Here is a 9,592-nt window from a genome sequence, read left to right on the forward strand (position 1 = left end):
CTGTGAAAGTGCAGGCCATGAACTGGAATTTCATGAGAGGTAATTCCGTGAAAAGGAATTCAGTGAAGTGTAATTCCATGAGATGGAATTCCGTGAAGTTGCAGGTTTTGACCCCGTGAAATGGTAGGTTTTGACCTCAATGGTTTTTTCATTTTAATTGATTTTATGGGTCATGTAGGGCATGACTTGCAAACAAGTTCTTGTGCACTTATTTCTCACATCTAGAGGGGTGACAAGAGCATTGTTATTTTGTCCTTGATGTGCTCATAGGTCTCCATTGTTGTAAATGTGGATATTGATTCTTGAATTTGTTGCTCAAATGTTGTCGAGGGAGCAGGTAAGACTGTTGGTTATTTTCTTGAACACACAAGCTCTTGTGTTGGTGAATGCATGAGAGCGGTTGAGTGATTTGCTTGTTGTTGCTTGGGCCTCCATTCTTGTCGAAGCTATTGGGGTTGAAGTCGGTGGTGAGGCTTTCTTCACATTGTTCAATTTTGGCAACCATATGATGGAATTACCATCATAGTATCCTTGTTGTTGAAGCACATGCACAAGCACCCATATTTGATGAACATTATAAACAGGTGGCGGATGTGCTTGGTGCTGAGGCTTCCTTCTTTGTGCAAGCTCTCAGGGGACTTTGTGATGTGCTTGGGAATCCAAGCTTTGGTATCTCTTTGGTAGTACTCTTGTGCTTGTAGTAGTGTTATTGGTACCCACACTTGTTGACTTGGTGAATTTCTTTATTGAGGAACTGGAGAGGAACTGGCATTGGCTTTTGTGGGCAGTGTTGTGTACTTTTCTTTTTCCTTGGCCTCTGAGTGCTGTGTTGAAAAATAGGCTTTGACTATCGAGGCACCCAAATTTGATTGGCACCTTTATAGCAGCCTTGAGCTACAAGTAGTTGCTTCTCCACCCACATCTTGATACTATTAAGATACCTTGATTGTGGTTGTCTTGTTGGAGTTTTCTTTTGGGTTGATGTGGAAGGTTTGGGACCTGTTATATAAATATTATGTGTGCATATACTAGGAGGCTAACCCTCATTAGACTTGTGAGCATGGGAGCATGGGAACAAGCTCTAGTGGAGCATGGGTTAGGACTAACCTTAAGGGTTAAGGTTAGGGTCTGACATCCAAGGGTCACACATGGGAAATGGAGAGTCAAGAGTCACTTGAGGGCCCTCCTATATAATAAGGGCATGGGGCGCACTCAAGGGAGGCTTGGAGGCTTAGGCTATGGTCTCTTGTGTAGAGGTCCATATCTACTCACCTACCATTTCACACTATAGCTACATGATATTGGATTGGAGTTATACCTCTTGATGGTACGGGACATCAAGGTAAAGGTATGATGTATTTCATTTATAATTCATATGTGCATCCCTTGGGCTCAGGGGGTGGGTGAGATTATGCTTGATTAATGCATGTTTATGCATAACAATTATCTAGAGAGATTTGAGGGTTTTAATAGTGATATCAGAGCAATCTCCAGTTAATTGTTGTTGATTTTTTAAAAGTAAATTTTAGTATTTACTAATAAAAATGTTATTTTGTTGATTTGTGTTGATGATTTGCACGTGATCATTGATATGGTGATTGGAACATGTGTTACTACAATTCAATGGACGAATAAACGTTGCGGGGGAATTTCGTGAGTTTAATGCTATTTTTTTCTATTTCTTATGGATTAAAATAAGCATTAACGTAATTTTTTACAAAAATACCACATATTTTATTATGGATATTTTTGGTAGAATGGATTTCCTAAATTTCTAGAATTTTTTCTTAATTTTTAAGGAAATTTTTAAGCATTTTTATGGTTAAAAATGTATTTTTTATACATTTTTGCGGGTATGCAATCAAATTTCTGTCAATTTTCTGCTGAAATTCAGGGGGCAGCATGTTGATGCATGGAATGATCTCCCATGTGCGTGGGACCCTCTTTGTCTCTCAATTCTGAATTTTCTTTTATTTTCTCTCGCATTTATAAACCACCTCTTAAAAAAATATTTTTTATTAATGTTAATCATAATTAAGAGTTAATTACGATTAACAAAATTAATCAAAAAATTAACCTCTCTGTTAACAGAGAGAGAAGAGAGAATGGAAGGGAGAAGAAGGAGAGGAAAGAGGGGAGAAGAAGGAGAGAAGAGAGCTTTCTTACTCTCTCCCTCTCTCAAAATTTTGCCCGCAGACGAGGGGTGTGGGGGGGGGAGGTTTCGCTGCATGCGGTGAACAAAATCGCCACCCGCCTCATATAAAAATTATATAAGCTTTATATTAAAGCTTATTAATACTGTTTTTTTTAATTTTTTTTAAATGAGTTTTTTATTTAAAAAAAAGCTTGAAAAAAGCCTGAAAATTATGAGAAATTATGGGATTTGAGTAAAAAATCTCTAGAAATTTCTATTTTTTTTTCTCTTAAAATTTTTGGCTTTTCATCTGCCGAAAAAGTTTTGGCCTTCAACTTTCCTCAAACCTTTTGGCTTTCCGAATTCCGGAAAAACTTTTGACCTTTCGTATTCCGGAAACTTTTGACCTTTCACATTCTGATTTTTTTTGTCTTCATTTTCGTGAAAATTTTGGCTTTCCGTATTCTGGGAAAACCATTGGAATTCCAAAATTTTTTGACCGTTCGTATTCTAAATGCGTTCGGGGTAATTTAAAATTTTAAAAGAATTCCTAAAAATGAGTGAAAAATTAGACAAAGGTTATTTTAAATTTCAGGAAAATGTGGGGTTGGTGTTTTGCCATGTGTGGTGTGTCCATTTGAGCGCCCGTGACCATTCAAAAAGACCCAAAAATTTTAAAAATCCATTTAAATTAAAAATTTTCAATGGATTTTAGAATTGTCGGGTGGAATTGGAAATTTCGTGAATGATGGGATTCTTAGGAGAAATTAGGAATACTCTAGAAATTATTTTTAAAAATCCTAAGATTTGATATTTATAAAATATCAATGGTATTTTGGCAAATTAAATTGCTAAAATTTTTCTAGAAAATATAGGTTTGGAATGCCATAAGATAGGTTTGGTGGAATTCAAAATTATTATATTTTGAGGTCCTAGAAAATTAAGAAAAATTAGGAAAAAATCATGATAATTCTTTTTCTTGAGAATTTAATATTTTTGAGGGTTATTTAATGTTGAAGTATGTTTTCACGTGCTGACATTAGATAGATGCAGGTTATTCGCATATTATTAATACGATTATACCTCGTATCAATGGATATTTTCAGTTTGGATTAATTCTAAACGATGTTTTCATGGTTTTAACCTTTATTTAGCCATTCTTTTTGGACATGTTCCTTAATTTCTTTTGATGGCTATAATTTGCGCTCAAAGTGTGTTTCACCTTTGACACTTTCCCATGACAATTTATTTTGCACTTGTTTAAGTGTGGTTTGTGCTTAATTTCTTAATCTTAAGACAAATTCTATCATGGGTTAGTTGATCGATTTATTCTGGTGGATTTTATTGGATGTTTTCCAAGTTTTATATGGACTCATCAGGTTCTGCCTAGATTACTTGTGTCTAGGGGTTTTTTATTGAGTGCTACAAACATGTGTTTCACTTGCTTACTTTGGAGTTTTGCTTGAACGACACCACATTCATATACTCCGGATTGATGAGTTGGCCACTAATTTTAATGCTTCTTTTGGCATGATTAATGACCATTAGATGGCATGCATTGATTGTTATGATCAACTACGGTGTTTATGGATTCAAGAGCTTCTATGCTTTTATCCATGGCTTTATAAGGATCTTTTTGATCTTTTGGATAATATCATGTGCTTTGAAGGTAGCATTTGCCTTCGTTTTTTTTGCACGTAATTTTAGAGTATATTTCTTGTACTCTTATACATATTCCAACTCGGATACCTAGTTGTTTATGTATCTAGGTGAGTTATTTTTTCTACCCTAACTTTATTGAGTTTATTGGGTAGTTATCATTAGAAAGGCACCAATAATTCAATTTCTTTTCTGATGATACACTCAAAAAGAGTTATTCCTTGATGTGGTTATTCCTTGATGTGGTCTTAGGAATATAGAGACAGATTTTAGTATATGTGAAAGTCTGGGATAAGGCCATTTTATTCCTTTTATACAGGATTTTATTCATATTTTCCTAGACGGCATACTAGGGAGTTTTCAAATTGTTAAGGTATGTATGGGTGGTATCATGGTGGTATGGGACGCTAGTGATCCCTCACATATATTATCTTATGGGATAATTTGGGCTCAATATTGTTGCTTTGCTTACATCACTTAGCATGTTGACCTCAACATTCAAAGATAATCTCATTTTCTAAATTCACTAGAAGTTAAAGTGTGGGCATTCTCTAGATAAACTTCTTTTATCTATAGCCTGCATGTTTTGATGAGGAAAATTTTGTCGGCATATTCACTTGTTGAAATCTCTTTCTTTAAAGTTCAAACAAGTTTATCTTGTTGTGTTCGGATAAGGAAATTTGGATTCTTCCTTTGGTGTTTCTCTCTCTAGTTTTGTACTTTAGGTGATTTACATAGTCAACCTGATTGTTTACGGATGGACATATGTGACTCATCGAGACGCTAATGACTCTCTACATTGATATGGGTAGCTCCGGACGTCGATTATTCCATATGCAGATGTGGGTAGGTCGGGGTGCCGACGAGATGAATCCCTGGTTTCTGTTGTTATAATGCGAGGTTTTCCTACTTTATTTCGAATGGTTTACAACGAGGAAGTTACTTTGAATGTGAATTGCTATGATCATCCGCTCGCAGAGTCTGATGGGCAAACATAGCATATGAATCAGATTGCAGAGTAGTATATGCTTCGTGCATATGTCTCTAGAAAATCATCATATTGGGAATAATATCTTCCAATGATGGAATTAACCTATAATAGTTTTAAACATACGGCTATTGGTTTTAGTCCGTTCATGCTTATGTATGGGTATCAACCCACGGCACCTATTGATGTCAGTCTTAAGGACATCGAGCTTGATGCATCGAGGTATTTCTTACGTGATATGTAGGAAATGCTGACCAAAGCTCGGGATTCTATCAAGAGTGCTCAAGATAGGGCACGGTTTTATGCTGATAGGGGACGCTCATCTTGGTCTTCTGAACCAGGAGCGTTGGTTTATTTTAATGTTCCTAAAGATTTTGAAACTTTATTTGAATTTAACTCCTAGATATTGTGATCTATTTCGATTTATACATCGGATTGACACGGTTGCGTATGAACTTAAATTGCCTCCACATGTTAGAGTTCATCAAGTCTTTCATATCAATAGATTGAAAGGAAAACTGGGAGGTGAGGATAACATAGTTACTCCTCAAGAACTCGTTGAAGTCAAAGATTTATCCTATGTTCCACATGAACCTGATAAGGTACTTGAATTCAAGGAAAGGAAACTTTGTAGTTGACTAATCCCCTGAGGTTTAAATTTAGGTGGAAAGATAGGGAAATAGAGGATTCAACTTGGGAGTCGGTTGATATTATTCAGTGTAGTTCTTCTTCTTTTCATTACAAGAGTGTAATGTTTTGAGAGAAGGGAAGTATGTTATATGCACATTAGGTGTGCATATACTAGGAGGCTAACCCTCATTAGGCTTGTGAGCATGGGAGCATGGGAACAAGCTCTAGTGGAGCATGGGTTAGGACTAACCTTAAGGGTTAAGTTAGGGTCAGGCATCCAAGGGTCACACATTGGAAATGGAGAGTCAAGAGTCACTTGAGGACCCTCCTATATAATAGGGGCATGGGGCACACTCAAGGGAGGCTTGGAGGCTTGGAGGCTTAGGCTATTGTCTCTTGTGTAGAGGTCCATATCTCCTCACCTAGCATTTCACACTATAGCTACATGCTATTGGATTGGAATTATACCTCTTGATGGTATGGGCCGTCAAGGTAGAGGTATGGTGTATTTCATTTATAAATTATGTGTGCATCCCTTGGGCTCGGGGGTGGTCGGGTGGATGACATTATACGTGATTAATGCATGTTTATGCATAACAATTATCTAGAGAGATCTTAGGGTTTTAACAGGGCCCTCCTTCACTTTGGTTGGTGCGGAGGCTACATGTTTGAGACTCATGGGAATTGTTGACGATGATGAGGCTAGAGTCTCATATGGTGCGGCTATGGTTCTCTACTTTGGTGAGGTTTGTCGATGAAGAGACGTGGGCTCCAAGGCTTTTCCTTTGAGTTCCTTGTTAGAGATAGATGGTTGCGTGGGGTGAACTTCTTTAGAAATGGTTGTTGATTGCGAGATTTTGGCATTGAACTTCGTTTGGTAAGGATGGGGTTGAAGGAGTAGATGCTTTATCCGAGTCGATCGTTGTCACAAATGGGAGGTCATTGTGTAGAGGGACTTATGTGGAAGAGGTTTGTAACTTTTTGCATTCAGCATCATAGAAATCCATTAAAGTTGGATCCTCTTCCTTGCAGTATGGTATTGTCAACTTTTTTTCATTCACCATCATGATGACTCTATCACTAACAAATCACAATGGTGCTTGGGCAGTAATAGTCCATTTATGCCCCAAGATCAAATCTACTTCCAACACATACTCAACCATAAAAAACTTACAAGTAAGGGGGTTAGTTTCAATATACATTGTATGTTCAAAGTACCCCAAACATGGCATCTTCAAGTCTTGTGTAAAGGGAATTCTTTCAGGATGTGCCACCATGAGTGTTGGTTTACCTAACAAATCCCATAGCTCGAGGGTCATGAGATCGTGTTCTCATGTTGGATAAAGTTGTTCTTGAGCTATGGTGATTTTATTTAAAATTTTCAATCCAACCAGAATCCTAGGGATCTTTTTAGTAAGATATGCTGGAAGTTCTAGCTCCTCTATGGTCTCATTCTCTCGTAAAAGCAATTGTACAATGTCTACATAAAAGGCATCTCTCCCACTTCTATGCAATCTAATCCCAGCATACATGTACTTTCACCCATCTATTGGCTGCTTCAATCCATTGTAATCTCATGCTATCATAATAGAACTTGACCATTGCCTACTTCCTCTCTCTCTTTGATCTCCTTTGTCTCTTGTGATTTCTTCACACATGCATACCTTCACATAGGGATGTTTTTATTTTGGGATAATGGGGGTGTCGTATATAGGGGAAGACCAAATTTGTCAGTCATCAGTGAAATTTGAAATGTAGGGCATGGCAAACCAAAAGGCAAATATTAAAATTCAAAGTTTGTAAAAAATTATGGGAGTTGGTATCTGCGTCGGTACAAGCACTAGTATAGTCACTGATACATTTAATTAATTATCAATGTACATACCGACGTCTATACCGGTGCCTAAAAAATTACAGAATGCCAGCGCGACTATTATTACTCTTTTGTTGAGAATTTTGGTTGGAGAAATAGGTGAAGACTCCTCACCCTTGGCGTTTGTTTTTCATGCTTCCTTCCTTCCTTGTTGCCATGGATTTACTAATTTGTGTGTGTGTATTTGTATGTTGTTGTGTTTTTGTTTTGTTTTGCAGGTTTATTTCTTCTTCTTCTTCTCTCACTACTCAAGGTAATAGTGTCAACGTGCATTGCCTTTATTTCCTTTGCCTTCCCCAGCTCTATTATGGTCAGATTTTCTCTTTGTTTGTTTGCTTGTGTTGTGTGTATTTGCAGGTCAAGTTCTTTACACAATCCCTTTCATTTTCTGGTATGGACCATAAACCCTTGCTGCTTATGTTGTTTTTTCTCTTTTTTCCTTGCATACAAGAGACCCCAAGATGGGAGGTGGGGAGATAGGAATGTAGATACTCGGTGATTGGCTAGACTTGGCTACTCCTTCCCACGGCCATGCATCGCCATAGCCAAGGCCAGGCCCTTGTTTTGCTACGACCTAAGCTTGGCTATGCCTTGCCATGGCCATGCATTGCCATAGCCAAGCCTAGGCCGAGAAAATGGGCTTCCCTTACTTAAATTCAATCCATTATTCCTTACTTAAATTCAATCCATTATTTTTTGTTAAAATTATCATGAAAATTACTTTGATCCACAAGAAATTGAAGTACGATGAGGGTCATATAAAATTTATATAATTAAATTATTTTAAACTTATACAGGCCCTCTCAGAGACCAAGTGAATTTTCTATAGAAGATTGGAAGAAATTCAAACGTTAAAATGCAATTTGACAATATGGCCACATTCTAGACATATTTGTCTAACTTCTCACCATTAGATCTTCAATTATGCGCTTCACATTTGCCAAGATCTGGGATAGAAATTCACATGTTACTTTACAAAGTAGCAAAAAACTAGCTAAATAGCCATAAAATTTCCAATACATCAAGTTAGCTCTATGCAATGTGTTACATTCATGTCCGAATTGGGATTATCATTGGACTTAGGATGCAGAAGTACTAAGCATTGTATGTGTGATACATACACTGCAGTAAAGAAAGTTGGAAAATGCAAATGCCAAAATTTCTGTGCAATGAAACAATTACTAAAATAAACTGGATTTCTGATTAGGGGGTGCCATTTGAACACCCACTATATGTATAATGTGCCCCAAACACCATGCCACTAAATTCCAAACATAACTACGAGAGATTGGACCTTTAAGTTGGGAAGATGCCTATTTTCAGGCTACTTTCAGGGCGCCCAACTATCAAAAGTGGTGAACCTTATCTTGCAACCACCCATTATCAACTTGGTACTTGACAAAAAATATTACACGTAGAGAACAAAGCTCTACATGATGAGGCTGAAGCTCAAAGGCTACGTGTGCAGAAGGAAAGAAGCATGTAGATTTGTGGGTTAAAGGAGGGTTAAAGGAGGTTTTTACCCGCTTGACCCATCAACTCGTAAGCCTCGATCATTTAGCACTTTGCATGATCGTGTTCGATTCATTGGGGATGGTAGATTTGGATATTTCTCAAGATTGAATAATCAAGCTACTATTTTCCATTATTAACACACAAATATGGCTGAAACTATGCTTGGTGTGTACAAGCAATCTGTGTAAGGACTAGAAGACCTCGTGATCTCACAAACTCAACATGTAAATGAGTTGGAAAGGCTACTTCAGTCACCTCAGGAAGAGGTAACAAAGCTTAGACGATCTCACAAACTCAACATGTAAATGAGTTGGAAAGGCTACTTCAATCACCTCAGGAAGAGGTAACAAAGCTTAGACAAACTAACCAAAAATTGGAGGAACATGCACTCCAAAACCCAACTAAAAAAAAGCACTCCTTTTGGGTTAAGAGTGAGATCTAGACAATTTAAAAGTGTTACATGCCTAGCCACACATGGGGGTGCTAAGAAGAAACGGATGCAGCTTGCTCAAAGCTACATGAATAGTGAGGGAGGTTTTTGCTTCGATAATCCTATAGATAGAATTTTTATGATCAAGTCTTCTGACATGATTGAAATGTTCAAGCTCTCGTAGTGTGCAATGCTTCAAAGGAAGGTAGTCAAGGAAGTTTGCAATGACTTTCGTGACTTGGTCTAGCCTGATAAGGTGGTCGAGGCATGTGACAAGGTTTCAATAAGCAGAAAGGGATAAAGAGCCATATCAAAGCTACTCATCCAAGGTATGAAGCCTCATCATCTTCATGTGTTCGGCCT

This window comes from Cibotium barometz, chromosome 5, assembly GCF_041138505.1.
Source record: "Cibotium barometz isolate CiBa-2024 chromosome 5, ASM4113850v1, whole genome shotgun sequence".
Lineage (NCBI taxonomy): Eukaryota > Viridiplantae > Streptophyta > Polypodiopsida > Cyatheales > Cibotiaceae > Cibotium > Cibotium barometz.